This window comes from Bos taurus, chromosome 1 (assembly GCF_002263795.3).
Source record: "Bos taurus isolate L1 Dominette 01449 registration number 42190680 breed Hereford chromosome 1, ARS-UCD2.0, whole genome shotgun sequence".
NCBI classification, from domain to species: Eukaryota; Metazoa; Chordata; class Mammalia; order Artiodactyla; family Bovidae; genus Bos; species Bos taurus.
Genome location: NC_037328.1, coordinates 118,478,413 through 118,492,774, shown reverse-complemented (window position 1 = coordinate 118,492,774; position 14,362 = coordinate 118,478,413). Strand labels below are relative to the sequence as shown.

General features: G+C 43.5%; 1 non-coding gene across 1 annotated transcript; it reads right to left on the bottom strand.

Annotated features, from left to right (window-relative positions):
- Positions 1–5,146: 5,146 nt before the first annotated feature.
- TRNAW-CCA (transfer RNA tryptophan (anticodon CCA)) lies at positions 5,147–5,219 on the bottom strand. Its single transcript has one exon. It is a non-coding gene; the product is annotated as a tRNA-Trp (tRNA).
- Positions 5,220–14,362: the final 9,143 nt, after the last annotated feature.

Here is a 14,362-nt window from a genome sequence, read left to right as displayed (position 1 = left end):
TAGACAAATGTTTTGCAGATAAGGAGACTGGCCCAGGGAATTTTAAAGTACAGGAATATCTCACTTTATAGCACTTCACAGATAGTGCGTTGTTTTGTTTTGTTTTTTACAAATTGAAGGTTTGTGGCAACCTTGTGTCATGCTTCTCACACGCTAGTAAAGTAATGCTCAAAATTCTCCCAGCCAGGCTTCAGCAATACGTAAACCATGAACTTCCAGATGTTCAAGCTGGTTTTAGAAAAGGCAGAGGAACCAGAGATCAAATTGCCAACATCCGCTGGATCATGGAAAAAGCAAGAGTTCCAGAAAAACATCTATTTCTGCTTTCTCGACTATGCCAAAGCCTTTGACTGTGTGGATCACAATAAACTGTGGAAAATTCTGAAAGAGATGGGAATACCAGACCACCTGACCTGCCTCTTGAGAAACCTATATGCAGGTCAGGAACTAACAGTTAGAACTGGACATGGAACAACAGACTAGCTCCAAATAGGAAAAGGAGTATGTCAAGGCTGTATATTGTCACCCTGCTTATTTAACTTCTATGCAGAGTACATCATGAGAAACGCTGGGCTGGAAGAAGCACAAGCTGGAATCAAGATTGCCATGAGAAATATCAATAACCTCAGATATGCAGATGACACCACCCTTATGGCAGAAAGTGAAGAGGAACTAAAAAGCCTCTTGATGACAGTGAAAGTGGAGAGTGAAAAAGTTGGCTTAAAGCTCAACATTCAGAAAACGAAGATCATGGCATCTGGTCCCATCACTACATGGGAAATAGATAGGGAAACAGTGGAAACAGTAAGAGACTTTATCTTTTTTGGCTCCAAAATCACTGCAGATGGTGACTGCAGCCGTGAAATTAAAAGACACTTACTCCTTGGAAGGAAAGTTATGACCAACCTAGATAGCATATTCAAAAGCAGAGACATTACTTTGCCAACAAAGGTCCGTCTAGTCAAGGCTATGGTTTTTCCTGTGGTCATGTATGGATGTGAGAGTTGGACTGTGAAGAAGGCTGAGCACCGAAGAATTGATGCTTTTGAACTGTGGTGTTGGAGAAGACTCTTGAGAGTCCCTTGGACTGCAAGGAGATCCAACCAGTCCATTCTGAAGGAGATCAGCCCTGGGATTTCTTTGGAAGGAATGATGCTGAGGCTGAAACTCCAGTACTTTGGCCACCTCATGTGAAGAGTTGACTCATTGGAAAAGACTCTGATGCTGGGAGGGATTGGGGGCAGGAGGAGAAGGGGATGACAGAGGATGAGATGGCTGGATGGCATCACTGACTCGATGGACATGAGTCTCAGTGAACTCTGAGAGTTGGTGATGGACAGGGATGCCTGGCGTGCTGCTATTCATGGGGTCGCAAAGAGTCGGACATGACTGAGCGACTGAACTAAACTGAACTGAACTGTGTCATACAACACTATCAGCTCCATTTTTGCAATAGCATTTGCTCAGATCATATCTCTGTCACAATTCGGTAATTCTCACAGTATTCCAGACATTTTCCTTATTACTATATTATGTGTGTGCAATATAGTAATATTTGCAACCCCATAGGCTGTAGTCCACCATGCCTCTCCATCCATGGGATTCTCCAGGCAAGAACACTGGAGTGGGTTGTCATTTCCTTCTCCAAATGGAACTGTAGAAAGAAAGAAAGTGAAGTCACTCAGTTGTGTCCAACTCTTTCTGACCCCATGGACTGTAGCCTACCAGGCTCCTCCATCCATGGAATTTTACAGCCAAGAGTACTGGAGTGGGTTGCCATTTCCTTCTCCAATTACTGTATTAGTGAATGGTTATCTATGATTAGGGAACTTTGATGGTACTATTTCAAAATGTTTATGACTCACTAAAGGCTCAGATGATGGTTAGCATTTTTTAGTGATAAAGTATCTTTTAATTAAGGCATGTACATTGTCTTTTTTAAGAATAATGCTATTGCACCTTAAACAGACTACAGTACAATGTAAAACATAAATTTTACTTAAAATGCGTGTGCATGTGTGCTCAGTCGCTTCAGTCATGTCCAACTCTTTGTGACCCTATGGACTGTAGCCCACCAGGCTCTTCTGTCCATGGGATTCTCTGGGCAAGAATGCTGGAGTGGGTTGCCATGCCCTCCTCCAAGGGATCTTCCCTACCCAGGGATCGAACCCACATCTCTTGCATCTCTTGCATTGGCGGGTTCTTTACCAATGACACCACCTGGGAAGCCCCTTTTTATATACAAGAGGAATCCAAAAGAATTTAAGCAACTCACTTTAGTGAGCTAATCACTTTATTCCTGTGGTCTGGAACCAAGCGGGCAATATCTCCAAGGTATGCCTGTATTTTGTCCAAGTACATGAAATGAATCGGAGAAAGCAATGGCACCCCACTCCAGTACTCTTGCCTGGAAAATCCCATGGATGGAGGAGCCTGGAAGGCTGCAGTCCATGGGGTCCCTGAGGGTCGGACACAACTGATCGACTTCACTTTCACTTTTCACTTGCATGCATTGGAGAAGGAAATGGCAACCCACTCCAGTGTTCTTGCCTGGAGAATCCCAGGGACGGGGGAGCCTGGTGGGCTGCCATCCGTGGGGTCACACAGAGTCGGACACAACTGAAGTGACTTAGCAGTAGCAGCAGCACATGAAATGAATAGGGGGGAAAAGAAAAGAAAAAAAAAAAGGCGGGGGTTAGTCTAGGGTTTGTAATCCTAGATCAGAAAGAAAGAAAGAAAGTGAAGTCACTCAGTCATGTCCGATTCTTTGCAACCCCATGGGCTGTAGCCTACCAGGCTCCTCTGTCCATGGGATTTTCCAGGCAATAGTCCTGGAGTGGATTGCCATTTCCTTCTCCAGGGGAATCCTAGATCAAAGAGAGTACTTTTTCCTACTCTGCTCTCCTGTGCGCCAGAAGTTTTGTCATTTAAATTCCTGTGATACCTACTGCCTGCCTATCTCACAGAGAAACTCCACAGCTTTCATAAGATAATCAATTGAGACTACACTCCTGCAGATATGTAAATCTTTCCACTTGCAAAGACTTTCCGCTGATCTCCTGAAGCTGATCTCCTGTCTCCAAATCCTCCCTTCCACCCTTTCTACTGAAATCTACCCTGAGTCATCCTTCTCTCCTCCCTCTCCATCCACATCTAGTCATGGCAAGGGCTGTCAGTTCTTCCTTCCATTACTTCCTTCCATCTTCCACTCCCACAACAGACCTTATCTCCCAAGGTGCTCAGTGGCCTCCTAGTTGTTTTCTCTGCCTCCAGTCTCTCATTTCTGGACTCCCATTTTCATGACATCATTCCTTGGCTCACAAGGTTTTGAAATACCACCCACAAGAATAAGTCTGAGCTGTCAATCTAGCACCCAAGGACTCCCAACAAACTGCCATCTTCACAGCTTTCTGACCTAAATTTTTACACAAATGTGTTGTCATCCGCTCCAGCCAGGCTCCAACCCAAACACATTTGGCCGGATCCTTCACTACACACGTCTCTTTGTTTGAACCCTGCTCAAAACTGCCCTCCATACAATCCATTGTCAAGCCTGCATCCATAGCTCTCTCCTTTCCCCTAAATTCAGGTTGAGTCTCTTTCACTCCCTTGACATATCTTATTTTAAAAGATGGCAGAGTAGAAGGACATGTGCTCATCTTCTCCTGCGAGAACACCAAAAGTGCAAGTCACTGCTGAACAACCATTGTCAAGAGAATGTTGGAACCCACCAAAAAAGATACCCCACATCCAAGGGCAAAGGAGAAGCTGCAACGAGACAGTAGGAGGGGCTCAATTGCATGTAAAAGCAAACTTCATACCCACCGGAGACACTTGGAAGGCACAAACAAAACCTTGTGCACACTAGGACCCAGGGAAAGGAGCAGTGACCCCACAAGAGGCTGAGGCAGACCTGCCTGTGAGTGTTTGAGCATCTCCTGTGGAAGCATGGGTCAGCAGTGGCCTGCCTCGGGGACAGAGGCTCTGGCAGCAGCAGTCCTGGGAGGCGCAGCATGTGGCATAAGACCTCTTCAAGGAGGTCGCCATTAGTGACTATCACAGAGCTGCCAAGTGGGCGATACACAAACTGGAGAACAATTATACCAAGGAAGTTCTCACACTGTTAGGAAAGTTCTAGGCTCCACAACAGGCATGTCAACCTGGCAAAGGGAGTGAGAATCCCAGGGAATCTGACTTTGAAGGTCAGCGGGATTTGATTACAGAACTTAACTTTTACCTCAGTATCTCTTGCCTTGAGTTGGATTGTCAGTTCAGTTCAGTCGCTCAGTCGTGTCCGACTCTTTGTGACCCCATGAACCACAGCATGCCAGGCCTCCCTGTCCATCACCAACTCCCAGAGTCCACCCAAACCCATGTCCATTGAGTCGGTGATGCCATCCAACCATCTCATCCTCTGTCGTCCCCTTCTCCTCCTGCCCTCAATCTTTCTCACCATCAGGGTCTTTTCCAATGAGTCAGTCCTTTGTATCAGGTGGCCAAAGTATCGGAGTTTCAGCTTCAACATCAGTCCTTCCAATGAACACCCAGGACTGATCTCCTTTAGCATGGACTGGTTGGATCTCCTTGCAGTCCAAGGGACTCTCAAGAGTCTTCTCCAACACCACAGTTCAAAAGCATCAAGTCTTCGGTGCTCAGCTTTCTTCACAGTCCAACTCTCACATCCATACATGACCACTAGAAAAACCATAGCCTTGACTAGACAGACATTTGTTGGCAAAGTAATGTCTCTGCTTTCTAATATTCTGTCTAGGCTGGTCATAACGTTCCTTCCAAGGAGTAAGCGTCTTTTAATTTCATGGCTGCAATCACCCTCTGCAGTGATTTTGGAGCCCCCAAAATAAAGTCATCCACTGTTTCCACCTGCTGCAAGTCTAGATGATCTTGCATTTCCTTATGGATTTGCTTCTCTGAAAGTCATAATTCCTTGTTGTGAGGGAATGATGATCCCCACATGATTGCCTTTTCCTCTTCCAGAACCCACTGGGGTACTCCTGTTCTGTTAATATTTCGTTATTTGGCTATGCTGGGTCTTAGTTGTGGCACTTGGGCCCTTTGATCTTGGCAGCAGCATGCAGGATCTTTAATTGTGGCATGTAAGCTCTTAGTTGCAGCTTGTGGGACCTAGTTCCCTGACCAGGGATTGAACCTGGGCCCTCTGCATTGGAAGCATGGAGTCTTAGTCACTAGACCACCAGGGAATTCCACGCATGATATACTCTTAAGTGTATAAGTTACCCTCTCAGCATTCACTGCAATTTTGGCACCACATATGGACTCAGCGCCTGAACAGGACTCCAAATTCTTTGAGGACAAGTCTAAGAGGGCTTCATTTTCTTTTTTCTCTTTCCCATGCCTAACAAGGGACCTCCCAAGTGGCGCTAGTGGTAAAGAACCCACCTGCCAATGCAAGTGACATGAAAGACTAGGGTTTGACCCCTGAATCAGGAAGATCCCCTGGAGGAAGAAATGGCAACCCATTCCAGTATTCTTGCCTGGAGAATTCCATGGTCAGAAGAGCCTGGCAGGTTACAATCCATAGGGTCACAAAGAGTTGGACATGACTGAAGCGACTTAGTACATGCCTAACAAAGTGTTCACACAGGGGCATCCAGTACATGTGGCTGCCTAGTCCAGTGGCTGTTGCCTGCCATTTTCCCTCAGGAAAGCCACAAGCTGATTTCCTCAGCTCTGAATCACTGAAATCTGAATGATTTCAGCGAAGGTGAATGGTCGGGAACTTGATGGGGTAGGTGAGTTGTTAAAGGACTCAGGCCCAAGGAACCCTTGGGGGCAGAAGCTGCCTGAACTTGTGGAACTAGTATGGAGAAAACTGCCAAAGCAGTCACCATTAGCAACTGAAGAGGAGCAAAACAGCAAGGACTTTGAATAGATAAGGATTTGAATAACAAAGAGTCCAGAAAACTATTGAAAAAGATGAATCTTTATTTCAACAGGGGCCTAAGAGTTGACCAATTCCTTGACAAGTCCAACCTGGCATGTGTATATTCTTAAGTTAGCACATCCCAAGCCTCGACCACCGTGTCCACCATATAGCAAGTTTTCACGCACGCCGATTGGTGCTGCCACCCAGTTTTCCATTTACTTTCCCCAGGTACAGGTTTCACTGTCCACTTTCATTTTGGTGTTCCTAAAAAATGCATCGCTGGTATGATCATAAGGAAGATAGTTTTGATAATCGTGATGATGATGGTCATGATGGATGGGACTATTTCTGCTTAGTGTTATCTGCTGCTTCAGCAATGCAGTTGGACCAGAGGAAAAAGGAATTTCTGAGACACAGTCTTTACTTGGATACTGTGCATGAGTTGTTTATCCTTTAGTTTTTCATATATATTTTGAACGGGATAAAATAAATCTAAATGGAAAAGTTAATTAATATATTTTTAGAAAAGAAAAATACACTTTTGAAAATGCTTAACGTGGGAATTCCCTGGCAGTCCGATGGTTAGGACTCTACACTTTCACTGCCAAGGGCATGGGTCATGGGTTCAATCCCTGGTTGGGGAACTAAGATCCCACAAGCAGGGAGGCTCGGCCAAAAAATGGAAAACACTTCACAACATAAAGTGAGCTGTAGAAGTTAACTAGCAGCTTTATTGCTAAGTTGCTGAAAACAGCATTATTTATAGTAGGGGAAAGTCAGAAGTTTCTTAAACAGTTAACACGAGATTGGCTAAAGTATATGTGATGGCTCAACATATCCAGTGAATTTTTGGTAGCTATCTGAGGTAGTATTTATGAAGATAATGTACCAATGTGAAAAAAAAAAACATTTAACTTTTGATAAAAAAAAAAAAACAGCAAGAATCAAATATTAACTAATACCATAATTACAACTTTGTTCAAAAACACAGGGGAAAAAATGAATGAAAAATAAGATGATAAAGTAATAAAAAAAAACCTATGTAAAAATAAAATAGATAATTGTCTCTATGTACTTAGATCTGTGTAAATGTGTCACATGATGTAGAAATGGAATCATCACCCTCAGAAACCCAAACCATATTATTAATATTATTTTGGGTGTGATGAAAGAACTAATTAAGCATTTGGGGGGAAATTTCAAGGTGCTCAGTACAATTCATATATATATATATATATATACACACATACACATTCACGTATACATATATATATGTATGTGTATATACATATATCACATACACATATGTGATATATGTGTGTATATATGTATATCTTGAATGTATGAATAATACTGTGTATTATATATACATATAATGATAGTATATGTATATTTGGAAAAAACTTTTTTTAATTGTAAAGCAAACAGAGACTTTCCTGGTGCTCCAGCAGCTAAGACTCCATGCTTTCAAAGTAGGGGGCCCAGGTTCAATCCCTGGTTGGGGAACTAGATCCCACATAAAGACACCACAATGAAGATTGAAATTCCCACGTGCTGCAACCAGGACCTGGGGCAGTCAAATAATAAAAATCAATATTTAAGAAACATACACACAAAGTTTAAAAAACAAACAAAAACAGAAGAAAGAAAATTGTGGTGCCCACTGTGTGCAAGACCAGACGTGGTCTTTCAGGCTGAGCCTGGAAGAATTTGCCTCCCAATAGGACATTTATTGGTTGATGATGTCATTCACCTCCTCCCTCTACCCAAATAAGTCCCAGATCTGGTTACACCAGCTGTTCAAGCCACATCTCTTCCCCTGTCTTATTTGTCTTATTGACAGGAGCCAAGAGTATACAAGCTCTCCTATTATCTCTCTGTCTCAGGACTGACCATGCTCAAATGAGGTCACTTTTTTGCCTGGTCAAGAAAAGTCAACTTGTGGTTTGGAGCCCAGGAGAAGATGAGAGGACCAGCCAAACCAAGACAGGGTGGAGAGAGGGCCCAGGAGGCAAATGCTGCTCCACCAGAGCCGACACTGCAGGCATGGGTTCAACTCACACAAGCTTAAAATCAGCAGAAAGTTTCTTTAAAAATATATATTTGGGGATGTCCCTGGTGATCCAGTGGTTAAGACTCCATGTTCCCAATGCAAGGGGCATAGGTTTGAGCCAAAAAAAGACAGTAAATAAAAATAATAAAAATATATATTTGCAGATAATCTTGGATAAGAGGGTGAATTTATTCTCATGTAGTGTCTGCTGTACAATGAATCCTAATTTGACTGTATGACTGTAGACATTTTCACCTAGCCATAGTAATTAAAAGCTATTAGTATTTCAGTTATCATAATAAGAGTAAACAATATTTATATAATATTTCTATAGACTACAAAACAATTTCACATGTACAATCACACATGAATCTCACAGTAGCTCTAAGAATTGGCAGGCAAGGCTTACTGGAGCTCCTATTTTACAGACAAGAAAGCAAAGATTCAGAAAAATTTATGTCTTACCATAAGTCATTGAGTTGTTACAAAAGAGCCAAAACTCAAACCCTTTAGTGTCTCTCAGCTTTCAAATTATATTTCTCTCATAACTTTTTTTTTCTCTCTTGACTTTTTAACCAAATCAAAGTCTTAATTGCTTCCTCCTTCTTGAGCATACAGAATTCTGTTCTTCAAAAAAAAAAAGAATATTTTTAAAGTTATTTTTCCTCCACTGACTTACAGTATCATTTCATAAATGTTTTGTCATCTAATGGCCATTCAGTGTACAGAAAATTGAAGTTTAGTTGTCTTCTCCCTCTCGTTAAATAAATGAAAAGTCAAATATGATGGAGGGAACTTAATACAATCAAGCCCTGATTAGTGGAGTGCTTGTATGTATTACAGAACCCTTTCTGGGTTGTGAATCATCACTGTTAATTAATATGGCATAGAAAGTCACTGTTTTGTTTTGAAGGATTGTAGTCCTGAAGTTGTCTTGTAAATTGGTGATTTGGAACTCAGAATATAGTCTGTTATAGAAAAAATATATTACAAACAATGGCCAGGCACTCTAGCTATCTAATTAGGAGCCCTGCTGCTAAGTCACTTCAGTCGTGTCCGACTCTGTGCAACCCCATAGACGGCAGCCCACCAGGCTCCCCCGTCCCTGGGATTCTCCAGGCAAGAACACTGGAGTGGGTTGCCATTTCCTTCTCCAATGCATGAAAGTGAAAAGTGAAAGTGAAGTTGCTCAGTCGTGTCTGATTCCTCGCGACCCCATGGACTGCGGCCTACCAGGCCCCTCCGTCCATGGGATTTTCCAGGCAAGGGTACTGGAGTGGGGTGCCATTGCCTTCTCCATTAGGGGCCCTAACCTCCCCCAAATCCTTGGGAGCCCCCAAACCTCCATCTGTCCTAATCTTCAGGTTGAGTCTTTCTAAACCCTTTGAGGGCTGGTGTGGGGAGAAAGTGCAGAAAGCAGGCAAATTTTTTTCCTGCAGCAGAAAGCGGTTCCTACAGGATCAGAGTATTTCCTGTGAGTCCAGGATTACCTGGTTGGGCAAATTCGTGTTTTCTATATCATACACCTGCCAGGAGTGGGAGGAAAAGTTAAGACTCCTCTTGGCTGCAAGTAAAAAAGTTATGTTCTTTTATTTATTTATTTATTTATTTTTGGCTGCTCTGGGTCTTTGCTGCTTTTCACTGGCTTTCTCCAATTGTGGCAAGTAGGGGCTACTCTTCATGCAGTGCTCAGGCTTCTCTTTGCGGTGGCCGCTCTTGTCACTGAGCTCGGGATCTGGGGTGTGCAGGCTTTAGTAGTTGTGGAGCATGGGCTCAATCCTGGACTCTAAAGCACAGGCTCAATAGTTGTGGTGCACAGGCTTAGTTGCACCAAAGCCTGTGTCCTGGACCATAGATCAAACCCATGTTTCCTGCACTAATAGGCAGATTCTTTACCACTGAGCCACCTGAAAAGTCCCAAAAGTCATGTTCTCTTAAGTAAAAGAGAGCAATTACAAGGATACTGCATAAAACCTGAGAAAGTTCACATCTCCAACTCTCTCTCCCCCTCTGTCTCCTCCTGCAAGCCCCACCCTCCCACTTCTCTCTGCATATGTACTTATTCTTTCTGCACCCAGCTTTTTCTGCTCCTCAAGCCACGTGGCACGTGGTTGTCTATGCCTCACAACTTCACATATTATGCAAGTCTTTGTGACCCCAGGGACTGTAGCCCACCAGGCTCCTCTGTCATGGAGTTCTCCAGGGGAGAATACTGGGGTGGGTTGCCTTTACCTTCTCCAGGGGATCTTCCTGGCCCAGGGATAAAATCTGTGTCTCCTGCATTGCAGGCAGTTTCTTTACCGATTGAGCCACCAGAGAAGTCCTCATGTTATACACAGTTCCTCTTAAAAGAGAAACAGACTTTTGCCTCAGGTTTAAATTCCCAAGGAAAGGTATCTGATTGGCTTAGCTTGAATCAGGTGTCCTTCGATGGTGGGGGAAAGTGAGAGCAAGGTCAAGAATAAGTAAAATGAGTGTGATTCTAAAAGGAAAGCAGGAAGCTCATGGAAAGAAGGTCCATGGAGAGAACCCCAGAGATGCAATAGCTACCTATGTTCATATGCTTAGCAGAAACCTGAATTTTTAGCTCTTTATCTTCTAAAAACACACCACCAACAAAATACTTAGAGGTATCACATGATGCCCTTACAGCCAAACAATTTTAGAACTACATGGACACCAATCCAGTGGCTGCACATTGTGGTTCTACTAAATCATCATCTCCTATTTTGGGGGTAATGATTTCAGGCAAGAGACATTGTATTGTTCATTCCGTGAATTTCCTCCCACCTGCCATTATTTTTATGTTTCATAGGAGGGGAAATAATTTGAAAACATTAGAAAAGCGACTTAGAAGACCCTGATAAAATGGTCAAAAAAAAAAAAAAAAAAGACTTGAAAGACAAGATCCCTGAGATGTAGCCACCATCTTACTAAAAAATTAGGTAACTACTGTCTATTAAATTGCCAATCAAAGCTCTTCCTGTTATTGATTGCACAGTCAGGAGCTCCAGGTTAGAGATGGTAATATAATTCAGTCTGGATAGTAGACATTGTATCTGTAAACTGGTTAGGGACTTCCCTGGTAGTCCAGTGGTTAAGAATCCACCTTGCAATTCAGGGGACACAGGTTTGATCCCAAGTCGAGGAACTAAGATTCATATGCCATGGAGCAACTAAGCCCACACAAGGCAACTACTGAACCCTCACGATACAACTAGAGAGTCTGTGTGCCCTAACGAGAGATCCTACATGATATAACTAAGACCCTCCTGCGGCAACTAAGACCTGACACAGCCAAATACATAAGTAAATAAATTTTTTAAACTTGGTTAATGTCTTTCAGGGAAGAAAGCTGCTTAAATCTTTAGTTTTCTCTTGCAGTTGTTAAAAGACTGCCTTATTCAATGGCAACTTGTGCCTTTCAATGAGGAATGACAAGTTTCTTTGATATTAAATTAAATACATCTTGGGTGAGAAATTTATCTCTTCTGTCTGCCCTGGAGATAAATTATAGTGAAGTGTCCAAGAGCTAATGCTTCATTTTGCTTTACCTCACAAGCTAAGGTCTTAAGCTAAAAGTGATGGATCCCATTCTTAAAATAAAAGTAGTCACTAATAGAGAGGGACCTTTTTGATGAATTCCCTGACAACTCTGGAGCAACTGTTAATATTGATTCTTCCACATAAGTTCCTTTAGACACTCTACTCACCAAAAAAATATCACAGGGGTTTCAAAACATTTTGTTTTAGTGTTTGAGCACCCCCAGAAATAAGCCTCAGTCTGTTTGGCTGAAAAGACAGACATAGTCTGGTGGTAAATTTCATCCTTGCTAATGAATCCTCCCTTTGACTTTCCGGGCAGTTTGACCAAATGTATTTGAAGCCCACATTCTACAGCTTCCAAAGCACAAGCAGTTGGTATGGGAGAGACCCAGCCCGTTTTACCTAAAATTACCGAAAGCCTTTGTGCAGAGTTCAAGTGTTTACCTCTAGTCAGTCTTTCCTATTTTATCACTGCCAGGGGATTTGTTTTTGTAGGAGAGGCAATAAAAACCTCACATATAGGTGTTTTCCTACCCAGACTTATTTACTTGCAAGGCAAGCTCCTTGGTGGCCACAAAGTCTCACCAAGGAAAATCCCAACCAAGTTTTTTCCTGGGCCAGTTCCATTAATCTACAGCTTGGGGCAGCAGTGAGTAGCCGGTTTGGGAACAAGAGTCTCTTTCTCTTATTTATCACAAATCCATCTGAACGCAAAAGGGCCTCACTTAAACCAGGAATTTCTATTCTTCCGGAAATGTCATTTCATTTGAATTAGCAGTTCTGTGGTTTAAAGGAGACAAAAAAGAGTTCCTACCACTAAAGTTCAATGGGAGGGGAAAGGGAGGCAACGATACAAGTAACCCAAGAACAGTTTGAAGGTGAACTTGCCCTTCTGCAGATAGACAAAATAGACTTCTGTTTCCCCAGTATAAGTTCTGGAAGACACGGACATATCCTGTAACTTCTCTGCAGAGTTAAATGACAGTGAATTGACCAGCAGAGATACCTGTGTTTATAGGGTAGGTATGCATTCATTCACTCAGTCGTGTCCAACTCTTTGTGATCCCATGGACCATAGCCCTCCAGCCTTCTTGTCCATGAAATTCTCCAGGCAAGAATACTGGCATGAGTAACCATTCCCTTCTCCAGGGGATCTTCCTGACCCAGGGATCGAACCCAGGTCTCCCACATTGCAGACAGATTCTTTACCGTCTGAGCCACCAAGGAAGCCCATTTATAGGGCAGGTATTTGTTAAACCTTCAGGTTTAAACTGTCTATCAAGGGGGGAAAAAATTGAGAAAAACAGATGGTTATTTGGGAAAGAAATAGGAGTGTGATTTATGGGGGCAGTTCAGATCACCAAGATGGAACAAGATGACCAAGGGATATTTTGGAGGAAATGCCTGTGAATAGAGGAGCGAAAGAAGAAAAGCAGGCAGGAGGGTTTTCAGATTGCCATGCAGATATGACCGCAGTGAATGGAGGAAAGAGGAAGAAGGGTCCGGGTCCCCAGAGGGAGTACACTCTTGCTAGTGAACATTGGTATCATTGAACTATTATCTATGAATGCTACAGGCACCCTAGACTCTTGTGTCCAAGATCAATAAGAGACAGCAGTTGCCATCATTCTGGCCAGAATGAACCTGAGCAGTGGGAGGAGCTAAGGCTGCTATTGCACTGCAGCAGCGCGGAGGAAGGGGAAGAGAAATATGCACAACTACATGATTTACTTGGTGCCTCTGTGGATTCCTTTTCCCAGTTATAACTGTGCATGGACTTATACAACAGCCCCACGCTGAGAAGGGTCTGACTCCAAGGATTTGGGACCTCAGGAATGAAAGTCTGAGTTGCACCACCAGGTAAGTAAGCCATCAACACCTGCCGAGGTGATAGCATGGGACGGGGAGTCTTCAGAGGGCATAGAAGAGGAGCGGGAAGATAAATGCCAGTGTGACCTACAGACCAACTGCAGCAGTAGGGGCTGTGGTTTATGTCACTAAACTCCCTCTTCTAAGTTTCCCCTCAGGGGAGAGGTCTATGGAAACTAGGGGAGAGCTGCACCCTGAAACATGATGGAGAAGTGCATCCATGTGATGCAGTCTGTATAGACTTCGGTGAAAACCATGTGGATTCACTGCTTAGGGTTCCCTTCAACAGAGAATCTCCTGTGAGGAGGGCAGGGAGCTGACAGCCCCAGCTGCCATGTCTGTGAAATTGACAGCCGAAATGCCATGCTGAAGGCCATGCTCTCCTCAGTCTGCCGATGACTGCACACACCAGGGTTTTAAAGCTGGGCCCTTCCTGCCCATGTAGGCCACCAGTCAGTCAGTCACTGCCTTGAAGCTCCACGTCAGCCTGGTCAGGACATTCTCAGAGCTGCACTGCAGTCTGAAACTCTTCACACCCAATCCTCCTTCCCTCTTTCCTACCATCTGCTGCCAGCGTAATAGTCACATCGTGCTCATTTGCCTAATCGGCACAGTGTCATTGATGTAATAGATCATTGTGATATTCTCCAGGACTTTAGATGGTGCGTATCTATATCCAGACCATATATGACAGAGGGTAGGAGAATTAACATATCCCTGGGGCAAAACTGTAAATAAATGTTGTCTATGGGCTTCCCTGGTGGCTCATTGGTAAAGAATCCACCTGCCAATGTGGGAGACATGGGTTGGGAAGATCCCTTGGAGAAGGAAATGGCAACCCACTCCAGTATTCTTGCCTGGAGAATTCCATGAACAGAGGAGCCTGGTGGGCTACAGTCCATGGGGTCACACAGAGTTGGACAGACAGGGACTGAGCACTCACATATAATCAGGACCACCCACACCCCCTGTACCCTTGCATCCTTTAG